The sequence below is a fragment of the Augochlora pura genome, chromosome 1, assembly GCF_028453695.1.
Source record: "Augochlora pura isolate Apur16 chromosome 1, APUR_v2.2.1, whole genome shotgun sequence".
Classification (NCBI taxonomy): domain Eukaryota; kingdom Metazoa; phylum Arthropoda; class Insecta; order Hymenoptera; family Halictidae; genus Augochlora; species Augochlora pura.
This window is the reverse complement of record NC_135772.1, coordinates 21,266,792-21,283,112: the sequence shown is the minus strand read 5'-3', so window position 1 is coordinate 21,283,112 and position 16,321 is coordinate 21,266,792. Positions and strand designations below refer to the sequence as shown.

At 49.6% G+C, this 16,321-nt stretch overlaps 1 protein-coding gene across 13 annotated transcripts in view; it reads right to left on the bottom strand.

The window, feature by feature from the left end:
* The window catches only part of Scalloped (TEA domain transcription factor 1 homolog scalloped), an 89,515-nt gene that overhangs the window by 55,581 nt on the left and 17,613 nt on the right, over positions 1-16,321 (bottom strand). For 3 of the 13 annotated variants that reach the window (XM_078184109.1, XM_078184136.1, XM_078184090.1), the window contains exon 2: positions 13,180-13,271. The exons of the other annotated variants lie outside the window; for them this stretch is intronic. The gene's annotated coding sequence lies outside the window, so the exon portion shown is untranslated. The remainder of the gene's footprint in view (positions 1-13,179; positions 13,272-16,321) is intronic. 13 annotated transcript variants of the gene reach the window in all.

Genomic DNA, 16,321 nt, shown 5'->3' with positions numbered 1-16,321 from the left:
GGCTCTAAACTGTAAGCGACCGGACGTATTTCGACTTTCACACGACCACGCAGTGAAATCACCGGCTCTCGTAATCGACGAGCCAGCGACTTGCGTCGCGGTTACGCTCGCGAGCATCTTCGGAAAGCGTGGAGGCGAGCGACGTCGGCCGCCTGTGCGAACAAACGAGCAGCGCGTATCGCGTTGCGAGCGCAACGAAGCGCCGTTTCGCTATCCTGCGATCGAGAGGACCCAGAGCCGTTTTCGCGCGCTGCTTCAACCAAGATGCGCAACAATGCCGCCATCTTCTCTTGGATTCGAGGCAATCGGTTTTCGGTGCAACTCCAAGTTGTAAGAGTTCTGAAATAGATGTAAAATTCGAGTACCGGGGTTCTGGATAGAAACGAAACGTATCGATTCGGTGCTCTGCAAAATATTTTTACGAAATATTTTCTGCAACGCATTCTTGGATTGCATTTTTTCAGTTTGCGAAATATTTCGAACACGTTTCTTGCAACGCGATCAAACTACGATCGAAAAATGGAATTTTATCGAGTTCTAGAAAATTCTGGTAATAAAATTCCATAGAGGGTTAGCGTGCCGAGCGGAAAATAATTGAAATTTTCCTTGTTTTTTTTCCGCTGGACAAAGTCTGGTTTTGGTAACCGTTCGTAATTCCGTAATCTATTTTACGTCGAGGCGACGTCGCGTCGGCAGCAACCGGTAGCAACCGGCAGCAACCGGTAGCAACCGGCAGCAACCGGCAGCAACCGGCAGCAACCGACAGCCGTGGCGCGGCAGATACGAACAGCGGATCCCGTACAATTGCTGTCGATTCTACGTTTGACAGCCGGGACCCGGCCTTATCGTGAAATTCTCGGTCGTGCTCGACTAGAGCGGTTCCAGAAGGATAAGCGCTCAGCTCTAGCTACTACCCCCTAGGCATTTCGAACGGCGCTGGGTGCCGCGCGATACAAAAAATAAGATTTACTCGCACAAGGGAAGATCGACGTAAGCGAATGCCATTCGTTTATTTACTCTTCCGTCTCGCTCGCGGCTGCGAATACGCGCATTCTTTTGTCCCACCGTTTCGAGGCCCGTTGAAAAATCCACGACAAGGCAGGCTTCCGGGTATAAAGTTGAGTATCTAGGAAAGAATGCGAAGTCTCGGGGAACGCTCTTCTCTACGCGGAAAGGAATTTCGAGGATGAACCCTGCCTTAGGCATCATCGAGACATCGAGAACGATGCCCCGGGCCGTTAGGTGGAGCTAACGCGTACCTACGCGGCGTTATATGCGCATGCATGAATCGTGCGCGTGTCTGTCCTGTGCAAACGTATGTACATATACGCGCACCGCGTCCTGTCTGCGCAAGCAAAAGTTTACCAACATTATTTTATTGCTACAGATTTTTATTTCACTCGATGAACATTTACTAATTCTATCAAAGTGTCGATGGTCGGCGATGTGCCGTACTTTGAAAGATTTCGTAATCAATTGATGAAAACGATTAAATATTGCGTTCCCAGAGTTACGAATCTCCCTCTCTTTCTCCCTCTTGTTCTTCCTTTTCTCTCGGTTCGATGGATTTTCGCGAGAAGCAATCGACAGGAAAGAAATATTCGATAGCGACCATGGCGAAGCGTCCCTAAGAGATGTTCATTGTTTTTGAATCGACGCGAATCGCGTAACAACTATTTTCTCCTATCTGTCGAGGAGCGTCTAGCAACGTCGAGATAACGACCGCAATCGTTGGATCGTAACGCTATAAATGCCACATTCGGCTAATTGAAAAAACTGCTTCGGTGGCATAGGCACCGAAACGCATCGTCTAGGGTCGCGAGATGCGAACACTCGTTGCACCCGGGGCAATTCGAACGAAACGTCTCTCGATGCGCTACTAGCGCAGAAGTCGAGATGCGTTCCGCGGCTTGAACACGACCTCCATTAGCCTTCCTGATAAGCGTGCTAATTGGTTGACTTCATCGAACGAGCATTACGCGCGGCGCAACGGATTCTATTCGCTCTTTTTTCCTTCTTTCTCCGCGATTGGACTTTTCGATTTCCCAACCACGATGCGACGCGACGCGACGCGACGCGAAGCGACCACCCTAGAATACCAACCGGTTCAAAGATCGAGCATCTTGCGCAAACGTCGGAAGAAATTTCAATTTTTCCTTAAACGTTTCTTTCGTCTGAGCATCGACGAGAATCGAGCCGGTAGATGAGGCAACTGCGCGTGCATTCCTCCTGGCAAAAAGTATTCGAACAACTTTTCAAACCGACCGAGAACGATTTGAATTTGCTCCGACGTCTCGTCCACGCGAAACCGATTTCAATGAAATTTTTAGCATGCGGTTCGAGTTACCGAAATCTATGAAAAGCATTTTTTATATTTCCGTTACATGCTCCGTTGGAGATCGACCCTATCGTAGAATGCTGCGCGCAGAGTATCTCCGCAAAGTTCTTTAAGAACAACTAAATCGATCTTTTTTTAATCGTTGGCGCGGAGTTTCCCCTTAACCGCTGCCGCAGCACTGTACAATCGCGATAAACGCATCGATGCGTCTCTACCGACAGCGTATTCCCCCGCGCATGCTGCGAATAGTACGCGCATCAACGTACGCGCAGCCCACTCATCGTTTGTTACGGTTTAGATAACACTGGAAGAGGACATGGGGGAGGATAGCAATGGATTACCGGCACACAATTAACACGACTGAGGCATCCGTTTGATTTTACACAATCCACCCCACAGGTAACCATCCCGGTTCGCCTCTTCATCACGATAATCCACCTCCTACGCCTCCTATCTCGGCGCGGCGTGGCTCGGCGTGGCGTGGCGCGACGAGAAGCAGCGCCTCGTCCTGGCGCAAATGGAAACCGTCGGAAGCATACAATTTACAAATGCAGATTGCTTCTCTTTTCAATAGAAACAAAGCCGGTAATTACCGCACGCTTTTGTCAGTTTGGAGGTGTAGAAGCCTTCGTTTCCCTTAACGCTACCAAATCGTTCTTCGCGCATCGCGCTCTCGCTCCGCACCTACCCTCCGCCGCTGTTCCATTCGCTCTATTTTCTTTGCTTTCTCACTTCCCTCCTTTTTATCGCCGATCCACTAATTTGTTAATTATAAGAAGATTCCAGCGTTTGTGCTTCCGCTGTCTATCTTTCCTCGAATTGTCCTCGGAAGATGGAACGAATCGACGTTTAACGAAATTCTAACGACGCACCGCTACATTATTTTAGAGAAATTTGTAACCGCCTATAAAGTCCAGTAGCCAGCGTACGATTCAGCGGAAATCCCACCAGTGAAATGCAACGACGGAATCATGTTAATTACTCGTGGCATGTCTCGCGTTCGATATTCCAGTATCGCGAGTCTCGTTACGATACGGAGCAAATTAGTAGGGAGACGGACCGAGGAAGATTCTGGGAGCGATCGCAGCTACGAATAACTCGTGGTCCATTCAAGGGTGCATAGCAGAGCCAAGTGAATTTGCCCGTTTGCCGCAACGACGGAGATGCTCGGCTTGGAAACGATGCACGATGATGTTCGATTGGGCCGACAGTCAAGAATAATCCCTCCCACTCTCCTCCCCCTCCTCTTCCTCCTCTTCCCGCTCTACGCCACCCTATGATATCTTCCTATTCGATGAAACGTGAAGAGAGAGCGAGAGAGCGTAAGATGGGTTGATAGGATAGATGGATAGATAGACACACACACACACTGAGAGAGAGAGAGAGAGAGAGGAGAGGAGAGCAAGGAAGGACAGGGAGGAGAGTAACAACCGAATTCCTAGCATACCACAGGGCCAACTGGTTAGCAAGCGATTTACGATATTGTAAACCGATGCGACGGCGGCAACCGTGCCCACCGCCGAACCTCAATCTAATAGTGGCGACTTCGACCTCCAATGCCAAAGGCACGTCGTCCGACAGTAACATTGTTCAGGCCGCTTTTACTTCCGCCTGTTCGACGGCCGCTCGACGCCCGCTGGGCTCGCGCTTTCCTCCCGGATGCCGATGGAACCTCGTCTCAACGACACTGCCATTCTCACGGTGACCGTAAACGCCGGACAATTTGCCCGAAAATAAATTCGAAAATCTCGTGCGACTGATTCAAAATTGGGTGTCGAAGGCGACGATGGAGAAAAGAGTTAGAGAAGAGAAGGACGGATGCGGGACACGTTACAAACGGTAATCCAGTTGCGAACGTGGCGCGAGGTAGGAGCTCGAGCAACCGTACGGAATAATGATACGTAATCGGGAAACTCCCGCGCTCGCGCTGCGCGCCGGCACGCTGTGAACAACAGCCAGCAGCAGCAGCAGCAGCAGCAGGCCACCGCTCCGAACTCGACGACGCTGTGCATTCTGCACTCTATGCACCGTCGACTGTGGAGGTACAGCCGGCGCGCGGGTGCGATCGCGAAAGCGAACGCGAACGCGAACGCGAGTCGCGAGCAAACAGCCAGAAGACGACCAGAAGGCAGCCAACAGCCGGCCACGTGTTTGTGTCGGTAGGCGCGCGTTCCTCCGAGTGTATGCTATCTAGAAGCGGTTGTAGAACAAGCGGAACGTGGCCGTGCCATTTACCGGTTGCGCTCTCGCTCTCGTTCTTGTTCTCGATCTCGTTCTCGTTCTCGTTCCCGTTCCCGTTCTCGCGTTCAATCGACGCGCGATACGACGATACGAGCACGACCCCGCGTGTTCAACAACCTCCAACTTCTCCGTTACTCGCAGTTGCAACGACAGGCACCTCTACCAAGCGTACGCGACTACTACCGCTAATTAAAGTTAGACGATGATCCAATCGCGCGGTCCTAGCCGTTCAACGATACGTGGACAATCAATAATGCAAGAAGAAACGCGCCGCGTTCGGTCGGAAGAACGTGGCGCGGCTAGGCGGTTCGACTTCGAGTTCCTGTGTCAGGTTCGTCGCGTCGACAGGTTAAACCGCGCGCGTCCGAGGATTTCCGGCGAAACCATTTTTTAGCTCCACGCATGAACGATGCATGGGGAACGCCGCGAAACGCGATGTTCAGCGATAAACCCCCGAGTCGTTTCGCAATGGCATCCTCCGCGAGAAAAACTAACGTATCGTCCGACAAAATCTATATCGCGCAAACGATAACAGCCACGCGCAAAGCAAAGCAGCACTGAAATCCGAGAAGAATATGACGCGAGCAATTAACGCGGACGCGAAGGTAAACGCAACAATGTATGCGTAGGCAGGATACCATAAAATTCCATTCGACGATCTTGTTTCAACCCGAAAACGTATTCCGTCGAAATAATTGTTAACGTTGCGAATTGCGTCAACGGCATGTACGAAACGCGCGTGGATTGGAAAATTTCAGCTGCAAAGCTACTCGTGCCGTATTTCCTCGCTCTCGAATACTCGAATACACGAGTACACGAGTACACGAGTACACGAATACTCGTTTCACCCTTCCCCTCTCTCTCTCTGTCTCTGTCCCGCTTTGCGCCTGCCAACGAGTCGCAAGCGTCGAGACTGTTTCCCGGTTTCAACCTTCATCCCCTCGCGCTCCCCACCCGCGCATTGTCGCCATTTCGCTCCCTCTTTCTCTCTCCACCTCCTCCTCTTCTCTTCGCTGTATCTCTTTCTAGCTATTCGCTTGTCCGTTCTCCCCGTGGCTGCCACTGTTGCACACTCGACGGTCGAGTGCATACACCTGCAGTTCGCGTACAGTTACATTTTTGCGGTTGACGCAACCATTCTGTTCATCGTCCGCGTAAATATGTGCGTGATTACTTTTAATTCCCTCTATTTGTCGGACTCGTCCTCCGCCACTGTCCGCCTCTTCCCATTTTTTCTCGGTCCTGCTCCGCAACACGTTCGTTCGGCCCTTTCCCGTGCACGGAAAGTCTTTTCATCTCTAAACGCGTGTCCGGGCACCACCGGTTAACCGCGCAACCTGTCGCTGTCGCAGTCGCAGTCGCTGTCGCTGCCGCTGCCGCTGCCACCGCCGCGCTCCACACGCTCTTCGCGAATCTCCGCGCGGTCATGATTCGTTGCCCGTTTAAATTGATTCGCCAGAAATTCCTGCAGATACTTTTCACGACAATTGATTGTCGATGCAAAAAAAAGGTCGAAAGAATCGTTGGAATTCTGTTTCTACGCGCATCGACCAGCGACCCTGTTGTCGATCGTTGGCAACGGAGAAATACGAATCAACGGTGTCCTGGCTTTTTCGAACGCGCCCGCGTTAGCTGGCATGGGATAAGGGGTTAAATAGTTACTTTGATGACTTTGCCCTACACAAAAATAGAGATCGAAAGTGGATCAGAATATTTGCTACAGGGCCTACCTGCAGCATCGCTGCAATCAGTAGCTCTCCTAGTAGGGTTTGCTGGCAACCCCTACTAATCTTTTCGAGATGCTCGATCGATCCTTCGTTTCGATATTAAAATCTACAATTCTTTTAACCCGCTGTGCAAAACAAACGGGGCAGTTCAAGATAAGGCTGTTGAACGAAATATTTCACAAACAAAGACCAGTTTGCAATCATCGGCTGCCTCGCAATTTTTAAACAAACGAGAAACCGCCTCTCCATCCGAACGTCGAAGAGTCTCTCGCGTCATCGAAACGTTGACACTGTCTAGGATCCATGCCAGAGATAAACGCGGAGAACTGAAAGAACGAGCAAAGACCGAAAGCTGCTCCAACATTAGGAAAGAATTCTAGATCAAAGGAAGCTTCTTGATTCTTTAGACTTTACACGCTGCTCGTACGCGAGAGCTACTTGTGCTCCGCGTTTAAGCTGCCGCGCGCATTCGAAGCTTTCCCTTTTTCATTCCCTTCTCTCCCTTTTAGAGGCGCTTTCGCAGAAAGAAAATCCAAGGTGTCGCGGTTTATCTTATCCACGGTAAAATTTAAATTTAAGCAAAAGGTACTGCGCGCGACTTCTCTGTGTGCGCACAGACGCGCGGTAACTGTATTTCCTCTTTTCCGAAAGGCGGAGCGAGCACGGAAAACGAAGATAGAGAAGAGGCAGAGGTATATATATATTATAGAGAGAGGGGGGCAGAGAGAGAGAGAGAGAGAGAGAGAGAGAGAGAGAGAGAGAGAGAGAGAGAGAGAGAGAGAGAGAGAGAGAGAGAGAGAGAGTGGAGAAAGAGCTGTCCTTGCGAGGAAGGTCCGCAAGGTGAGCAGATTGTCGGTTGGCTATCGGAAATATTTTCTAGCTCCGAGAATTTATCGGGCGTCTGCCCGGAAATATTTGAAAATTCCTTGGACGCTGATGCAAGGCGGCTCGGCTCGACTCGGCCCGGCCCGGCGCGCGTACTGGAGCCGGCGACCGACCGAGGCTCTTTCGATCTACGATATTCTTCACACCTTAATTAATATCGCGATGGACGAAATTTTTCCTTTCTCCGTCACAGGACCTTTGCGCGTCGCGTCCAACTCGTTTTTACATGGACAACGGGGCGTCGGGCACGCAATTTCCGTTTCGGTTTTCCACGACAGCTCGAGTCATTGCCAAATCTGACGAACGATAAAAACCGAACGTCCAACTGTGAAGTATTCCGAGCGATCGAGTAGACAAATTCGCGTCCAATTGAAACGAAAAAAAGGTTGATTCTTTGGTGCTGCGGCAACGGCAGAAAAACCAAGTAAAACGTTATATTTGTTATATCGTTGAACTACGCGAAATAAACATGCATTCCTAAAACTTGTAGCAGTCTTTATTTCCAATAATTGTTCTCGCGTGTCTTGCAAACTCTATTTGCAGGATTTTCATTAGCGTAAAATAAATCCACGTGGAACGAATGCGTCGCGTAAATTGAAGAACCGGCCGTGCATCGCGCGCCGTGCACCGTATACAGTGTGCGGCATACGGTATACGGTATAAAGTATATCGTAGCCAAGCTGTCGAATAACAGATCGAATGGCGCGGCAACTCGATGAAAACGAAGATGGAAGAGAAACGAGAGAGGAACTCGATCTCGATAGCCGCGCAGCGATAGCAAGCCATGGCATACCACCATCGTCGCGCGTCGCTTCGCCTCGCGTCGGTAATACATATAAGGTGACGGAATAGATTACGAACCCTCCAGCGTACCTAGCTCTCTTCTCTTAGGAAGGATTGCTGCCCTTATTGCTGCAGAGACCGCGAGAGTTTACTGCCAAGGACTACATATGTGCCTCGTTCGCGCGCGCATGCACTGTCCAACACCTATAACGCGTATCGCGCATTCGATTCCCCCATTATCGCGTCTATTTTTTCTACTGAGGATTTCTTTCAAACGATTATTTGTTATTTTTGGTACAACTGTAAGAATAGACGAGACAATTCGTGCGCGAAGGTGATCCAAGGTAGGCGGAGCTGAGCGAAGGAAAGTATACCTTTGTTTAAATATGAATGCTATTTCAACATGACAAATCCATAAATCTAGAATGAACCGTGTTATACGACTACCCTGAAGCAGCCCCTTCAGGATCACACTTGTTGCACGGCACCCTTGGTCCGTAAAGTCACCCCATCGGGTAGCCCTTTTTCTGGAAGAGGCTTGGGTATTAAAAGAATTTACGGAAAGATCTTCGAGCGACCTCGTTCGTACGTGCCTTGGCTACAATACTTTTACGACTACGACTACGACTACGACTACGACTACGACTACGACGCGACAGTCAAATTGCAATATTATTGATACCCTAGTTCCTCGTTGAAAATTTTTCCAATTTCACGTAGTATAACGTATATTGTTGTTAGTATCGGTACCATTGTACAGATGCATCGGGTTCTTTCACGAGCAACGCGTAGTCTCGCCTCTTCGACAGGTGGGTATATCGAATAATGAAATCTATTCTTTGTATACTTCGTTGAAACGTATTCTTTTTAATACTCGGCCAACGGTCGGTTCGTTAATAAACTATATCGATGGAACGATAACCGTGCTCTAGGCTGTGTACGCAATATTTTGATTGTTTGACGAATACTTTCGTCGATTCGTCGCGTCGCGTCGCGTCGCGTCGATGAAGAACGCATGGCACGCGGGGAGCAGCGCGGCAAACGTTTCCGTTCATCGATTCATCTCTGAGATTCTTTTTCTTTCACTTTCGACTTTGCTAGCGCTCCTCTACTCGATTTCCATTATTGGCAAACCGATAACTCGGTGCGTCGGTCATAAATCAAATTGCCAGAGTATTTCACCTAGCTTCGCCTATCGGAGAAGCCTGCTACGGAAACCTGCTACTACTTCCACCGACAGCTCCTTCATCTTCCGACCAACGAAGCTACGCGAAACAACGGTGCCGTTCCTTTTCTTATTCGTGATCAACCGCATCGTGGAAAATAAGATCCTCCTCTCCTATTCTATGCGTATCGAGGGCGCAACTACCAACATTTAGGTCGGTCTCTGCCATATAATCGAATATTCCGTAACTGCAATTTATTTGTTCGATCGATTCTGACAGAAGCAAGCGTTTCGAACTAAAAAAGAGAGCGAATTGCGAGCCGCGTACTTTGAACGAATAAACGAAACTCGATGCCATCGTTCTGCCAGGTGGATGAGCACCACTGATGGCCACCTCGAGAGAAGAAATAAAGCGAACGAGAGAACGAACAGAGAACGGAATATCGTCGGTGGCGAAGATGCTAGCAGCAGTGGGGAGGGTTTGGGTCAGGATGCGTCAGGCCAGGAAATGCACTTGATGCAGCGTCTTCGTCTTCGTCTTCGTCTTCGTCGTCGTCGTCGTCGTCGTCGTCGTCGTCGTCATCGCCATCGCCATCGCCATCGTCATCGCCGTGGTTTGTGCTACGCGCTGGTAGTGGTAGTACCGGTGGTAATGGTAGTGGTAATGGTAGTGGTAGTGGTAGTGGTACAGTAGTAGAGGAAGATGAGTCATCGGAGATACGGAAAACCGGTTCGCCACGGCTGTAAGCCTCCCATCCTCTCGGCCATTCTCCGCTTCCAATTCTCTCTTCCAACTTCTGTCACTCTTTCAATTTTTCTAGGTTCGTTTTCTTCGGCGTAGCGTGATCGGTGTTCCGTGTTGGAGTAGTCAGCACTTTCCAGCGCTTTCAGTTGAACCTCGAACGGTTACCTAACCGCTTTATAGCCTCCTATGTTCCGACTACCAACAGTAGGATTAAAGGTGAATCCACCGGCATCAACGCGAACGCCAACATCAACGTCGACATCGACATCGACATCGGCATCGGCATCGGCATCGTCGTCGACAACGTCTTTCTTCGCTTTGTCGCACCGCGTACGGATTATACTAGATCGCACGAGCTACGGTGTTTGATCGAGAAATTAAACGATCACGGAAAGATGAGCTTTGTCAAGCTCAACTTACCGAGATCTGCAGGCAAAAACAAGAAACGTTTCGTTTTAATTCCACTCGTAATTTTTCAAAACCATTTATTAGCTTTTTAGTCATTGATCGTTAATCTTGGAAGTTGTTTCGTTTTATACAGAAAGCCAGGAGTTTATGCGCGAGCGTGGATTATCTACCTAGAATCGATGGCTCCAACCAACCAACCATGGATCGCCATCGTTACCGCGATAACGATAACAATAGGCACCGCCGGTGCGATCGGAGTTCTCCTCGTAGGCGAATTGCTTCGAGGAATACGATACTCCAGTCTGGTCTATTCGGAACTGGGAATCGACCGCGACTTCGTAGAACTACCAAGTGCATTGCGCTCGATTGCAAAAACTTTGCATACATATATTGTCGTGCAGCGTTCCGAAATGCACTGACCTTCTATTGTTTGTCGACAAATCGCCGCATGCCGCGTGCCGCACGTCGCATGCCGTATGCCGCGTACCTCGCTCGTTCGCCGCGGTTTCACTTTTTGCTACCTTTTGCACCGGTTTACCGATCAGAGAACGCAAGAAAGAGAAAGAGAAGGAGTAGAGTGAGAGAGAGAGAGAGAGAGAGAGAGAGAGGGAGAGAGAGGGAGCGCATTCGCGTTCATCTCGCGGAGTCGGCACGAATCTCGCCGGAGCTTGGCTGCATCGATGCATCTTGACCTTTTTCTTGGCCCCTTGAAATGTCATTAAACCAGAGGCCGGCACGATCTCGTTAGAAAAGGCCTTGAGAGGAAACTTGGTTGCTTCATCGACCGGTCTTCGTGCTAGTGCATATTAAAAACTGTAAAGCCAACTGCAACGATTGCTCGTTAAACGATATCGCACGATTTCGAAACGTTTCGAACGAACGGAGGCGAAACTGCTTCCAAATATCGACTCGGACGCGACACGCGCGAATCGGGATTTTCTAATCGACGATCGGCGCGTGCGAAACGTTAACGATAACGAAAAGTTCTATGGAAGTTTATACGGAGGAGTCGGTTGAAAAAACATCGACGCGCTAGGATTTACGCGGTCCATCGTAAGCGATCAATCGTTTTCTATTAGTTTAGAAAAACTAATTCTTGCAAGATTTGCCGCAGGTCCCAAATACGTATATCGAATCTATCGAGTATCTTTGCAATTCGATTAACCGTAAATGCAATAATTAGTGACCCTTTCGTTTAGATGGATTCTATAAACCTAGTGTAGTGAAAAATCACATCATTTATCGTCGTCAAAATATTTTCAACTATACGACACCGTCCGAATCGTTTTCATTACATTCGGACATCCGAATGTACCAGACTTGGTTGCCTGGTGTCCGAATTCGACACACTTTCGGGATCGCGACTAGACCCGATATAATATATTCGCTTAACGCGTACGAACGTGAAAAAGCAACCCTCGAGAACGAAATAGAGCGCTGAAAGCGAAACAACACGGGCGATCAAACGGTCAAAAATGATACAAACTCGTCGAGATCTCGTCACGAACTGTCCATTGTTTCACGCGGACGGTCGCGCCGACTCGCAGACCGATAAATTAGATTCCGAAATGGGTAGTAAAACGAAGCTGTGGTTTACGAGGTCCGTCGAAGCGGGACGCAAGGACGGCGGCGGCGGCGGCGGCGGCGGCGGCAGCGGCAGCGGTACACTTTGGTGCAGGTTTACAAATACGCGGATCAATTCCAGGTTTATCGTTCGACAGCGGCGATTGGTCGATTCTCGTCGTTACATCCATACGTAAAATATAGTAGTGGAGTACGAACACGGACGTACATGCACGTTACACGCCACACGCCACACGCCACACGCTTCACGCCACGCGTCACAGGCTGCGGGCTGCAGGCTATACGAGCTGTACGAGCTACACGCTACGAAGCACGCGCGTATCTGCCGTAGAAATTATACATATTCGCGCATTACATATATACGTACCGTGTACACGATAATGCACACGGATTCTACGTATACTCTCGGCCGCGGTGCACATCGCCATAATAATTCAGTCCCTGGTCTATCTCGCTCTGTCTCTTCTCGACTCTCTTCGTCGCTCTCGAGCGCGACCGCAACCTGCAGCGCCGATAAAATACGAGCAAATCGACTGTGGCGGCTATTTTCTGCCCAGTTACGTAAATTAATGCCAGAAACGATAGTCGGTTTATTGTTTAATCGATCGCCTAAGCGAGCCACGGCAGTTACGACTTTGAATCGACATCGATAATTGGTTCGAAGGTTAAAATAGTCCGGCGGAGTTCTTCTAGCAGACACAGAGACGGGGTGATTCCGAATGCTTCGGAAAAAATTCTAGCAGTCGAGGAGAGCGCGGTCGGTTGCGCGCGAGCGTTAATTGCGATCGGAGATTGCGGATCACGAATTTCCGAGAATTTTTCGTTGGTTTCGCGTCGGTAGCAACGGCCGTTACGCGCGTACGAAACGTTGTCGCACGAGCGCGCGCGTGCTTCGGAGGGCACGATGGAAAACTGCGATCGCCGGCAACAGCGGCACGCAAAGCGAGCCGACAAAGGCATCTTATCGTCGTTAATTTATATTTCAAAAGGTTACCGGTACCGACGAAGGACCGTAGAAATTGCCGATGCTATTCGCGAGTAAATTTCTCTCGTCGGCATCTGCATCAAAGTTCTCGCGGCGGCGACCGATTTATCAATCGCTCCGCGCACAACCCCGAGTACGCGCGCGCGCGCGCGACAATTGCTCGTTTCGTCTTCCGAATCGAGTAAAACGGCCGCGAGCGCGGTACCCGCGACGAAGGAAAATCGGGGCGAACGCGCGGAGCACGAGCTCGTTTGGTTTACGAGCGTACGAGCCTATCAGAAAACTGTAACCGAAGGGACCGGGAACGATCGTGCATACCTATCCCGAAGCTTCGTGTATAGCGCGTGCAGGCATATCTCTCCAAGGCATGCGAGATCATCGAATAGGTCCGGATAATACGAATAACTTACCTGAAACAAAAAACAATTACGTTTATTAGCTATTTGGTGTCGTCGCCGATAAACGCGTACGCACGCATCGTCGAAACGGATTTCCCATCGACTTCCGCGACTCTATCGAACAATTTCGAAACGTGGTGCCGCGTCGTAACCTTCGAAATAATGAAACCCTTCTCGTTCCTCCGCGCTTAGTATACTTGGCATTTTGTACGATTCAACGAACAAAGAATCAAACAGAGAGCACGCACGGGGGGTGGTATCACCGATAAGGAACGAGCAGCCGCAAGCGACTCGACATCGATTCGATTTTATCGGCGAATAGTCGAAACTGTTCGCTGCGTGTTGAGAGACGGGTTATGTTTAGAGTAGTGAGTATTCGGTACGCGCATAAACACGCCTACGGATACGCGACGCGCGCTCAATTATTTTGCGGCACACTTATTGCGTAACGCGATCGAATCACAAAAATATACTCGCGCTATATCGATCGATGTGTAACCCCAATGAATCTAATAATGGCCCGGATTATTCAAGATCGACGTCTACGCGATACAGAATCGCGAATCGACCGCCGGGCACCGAAAGACATTTTCTCCGATGGTTGCCAATGCGCTGGTGGTAGGCGTTTGCGTGGGTATAGATCCTTCGTTCTAGATCCTGGATTCGAATTCCTACATTCTATATTCTACGATCTACGATGCTCTACGTATGCATGCATGCATGCGCGTACGTATACCGGCGAGAGTTCCTGGATCCGAAATCCCACGGCCTATTCATCGTCGAAGCGTTGAAACTCTGCTGAAACGTCGGTGAACGGTGCCACACGCGGCCATTATTTGTTCGACCAATTATTCCTGGTCCGCGGATGGACTCGTCTGGGAAAACTAAACGATCGTGAATCACCTTCTCGTCGGTTAATCCGATCCTATTTGCAAAACGTTCAAAAATCCTGTTTAAACCCTTATCATCGGTATATCGAAAATTAAAGATTCCAATTTTGCCAGTTAAAGATTTAAGCATTGCGCGAGAGCCGGAAACTGTTGGTAAAAGTGTAACCTTCGGGAAAGTTTTCCTTTTTTTCCTTTTTTTATTCGCCGTTGCGTTCGAAACAAAAAGTGAAAGAACGTGTCGGGGGTGGCCTCGACTGGACGCGAGTAGTATGGAGAAACGTCGGACTAGTGCTCGTACGCGGACGCGGACGCGAACGCGAACGCGAACGCGGACGGAGCAAGTGGAATAAAAAGGTTTATGGTTGTTTCGGGTGCTCTATCTTTAGGACTCACATATCATGCTACGCTCTCTCTCTCTCTCTCTCTCACTCTCTCTCTCCCACTCTCACTCGCTCGCCCGCTCCCTCGGCTACCTCTTACTTTCTGCTCTTTTTTTCTCTTTTTCTACTTTCTTCTCGTTTTGTTCCTCTCTTTTCAACTCGCCTCGCGCGACCCTTCTGGCTGAACCCTCGACTGAGTTATTTCACGGTTAAAATAGTCGAGTATTCCTCCCGACTGAGAGGTTGCCCGCAGCCTGCCTGCTTGCCTGCTCGTCCGCCGGCTCCCTGACTGCCCACGATTGTCGTTGGCGTAGTTTCGCGCGCGAAAAGATATTAAACGTAACCAATACCCGGAGGACATTTAACGCACCACCGACAAAAACTACCTCCGATTCGCTAATTTATCGTTGCACGAAATACGCGCGTTACGCGATCTACACTTGCGCGAATCTCAGAAATTTAGGGGGCCAGGTTCAGGAATCACAGAAGAGATAGACCAGCGAGCGAGAGAACACGAGAGACGCGTTTCTCGGTAGGACTGCCGTTAAGAAGGAAACAAGCCGATTAACCTTTTCGGGAGCGTGCCTTGGTTGAACTGGCGAAACAAAAATGGAGGGAAATGGTACTTGTCTCGTTGACCTATAATTAAACCGCGCGTCGTTGTTGCGAGCAAACGGTACGTTTCACCGGTGTCGTTCGGCGAACAATCTCGTTAAGGGAAACTCTGCTCTGCTCCACTCCACTCGACTCGACACGACACGACACGACACGACTCGACTTCACTCTACTCCGCTCCACTCCATTCCATTCGGAGAAATTTCGAAAGGAAAGATGCCGCAGCGAGGAAAGCGCCTATCGTTCGAATTATTAAGAGTATCGTTGTACTCGAACTTGTTCGCCTTTCGTCCAGAGTTTACGTCGTTCGCTTTATAAGTGTACCCATCTTCTTCCATTTCTTTCGAAAACGTTTCTCTTTCGAGAAAAATGAGAATCATCGTCGACCGACGAAGCGCAGTTCGGAAGTAGAAGGGAGGAGGACGAGGAGGAGACGACGTAAAATGGCAAGCGACACGGAGCCAAAGAGTCGTTGTTCCATCAACGGGTGGTCCGTCATCGGTGTCGGGCGTCGAGTAGACACATTTCGCGAGACGGGTGCACACGTGGTTACGCACGATTTCGCGCATGTGCACGCAGATGACGCGTAACGAAAGTGGTGTTGGTTCCCGGTATTCGACGAAAGAACAACTAGCCGAGAAGAAATTCGCGCAAACGTAATAGAACGAGGATCGCCGTAAACAAGAGGAAGAGTGTTGTCGGGCGACGCGCGGTACACCCCTATATAGATCCATGTCAACCGGTTAGCCGTTGCAATCTCTTTGAAAGGTGTGCGAGTTACTCTCGTTGGACTGTACCATGCGTTTGATTCGCTTCGCGTGTCGGCGTACGAATGCAACGCGTCGAGAAATATTTATATTTTAACTCTTTGCGGTCGAGCGACCGGTCCGATAGAAAAGGGTTAACAACGAATATCAAAGTACATATTTATTATACCGGCAGCTGTTTCTGACGAGTATTCTCGTCGCTAAAAGATGCCAAAATTTTGCGTTTCGACGAGCAAACTCGTCGTAAATGGCTAACCGGTGCATAGTCTTCCGCGAGTCTCTTTCGCGTTAAAAGCGTTAAGAGGCAAACACCGTCGTTCGTCGACCGCGTATTAGTTGCGATTGCTGTTATCGCGATATTATCTGCTCGGATAACCGTTGAATCGAGTCTGCGAGCTTATTTCTCGTCT